Here is a 757-nt window from a genome sequence, read left to right on the forward strand (position 1 = left end):
TACCCGCTGAAAAGAATTGACATAGTTATTGTAAGGCTTCTTGTAGCACTAATAAAATATAACTCTAGTTTAACAATGGGTCTAATCCTAAAAGATGGGTCTGGAGAAATGCTTCGCACCTTGATAACCCTTTGACTTCATTTAGAGTTGAAGATGCAGGATGGGCCACAATATTTCAAAGGGATTGTTCCACTTAGCAAATCCATTAAATAGTTATTTGATTTTTGGCTCAAAGTGTTATTTGTTTTAGTCTACCACGGACAGTTTCCTGCAATGACTACAAAACCCCAGGCTTCTCCTGGAGAAGGAGTTTTTATGGGGATTCTGTGAATGGTTTTCCACAGCCACTGGGAAAACCTGGGTTGTGATGGCAACCCTCTAAAAAGGGCTTTTCTCTCAGCTGGAGGTAAAAGCCCAGAGTTTCTTTAACCAGCATGAGATTCAAAGCCCTTCTGCACCTGCCAAAAAGGTTGGGCCCTATTGGACTATGTGATGCTGGCTCATCACTGTTTCTCTCGTTACACTTATGTCACCAGAACCACCAGGTGCTAAATTAGCCCAATTTAGAATGCTTATTTACCAAACCTACTTGAATGTGTATAGTATGGCAGTATGCAGAATATAGTATGTGACATAGAAAATCTGTTGTAGGTTAGAGTTATAATTAGCTAATATAAGGTAACAAATAGATACTAAAATTTCATGAAATATATGAGATTGCTTTTATAATCCCACTCCTCCCCTTTCTACCCTCTTG

The sequence above is a fragment of the Gavialis gangeticus genome, unplaced genomic scaffold (genome assembly GCF_001723915.1).
Source record: "Gavialis gangeticus isolate Ggan-Ray unplaced genomic scaffold, GavGan_comp1, whole genome shotgun sequence".
Lineage (NCBI taxonomy): Eukaryota > Metazoa > Chordata > Crocodylia > Gavialidae > Gavialis > Gavialis gangeticus.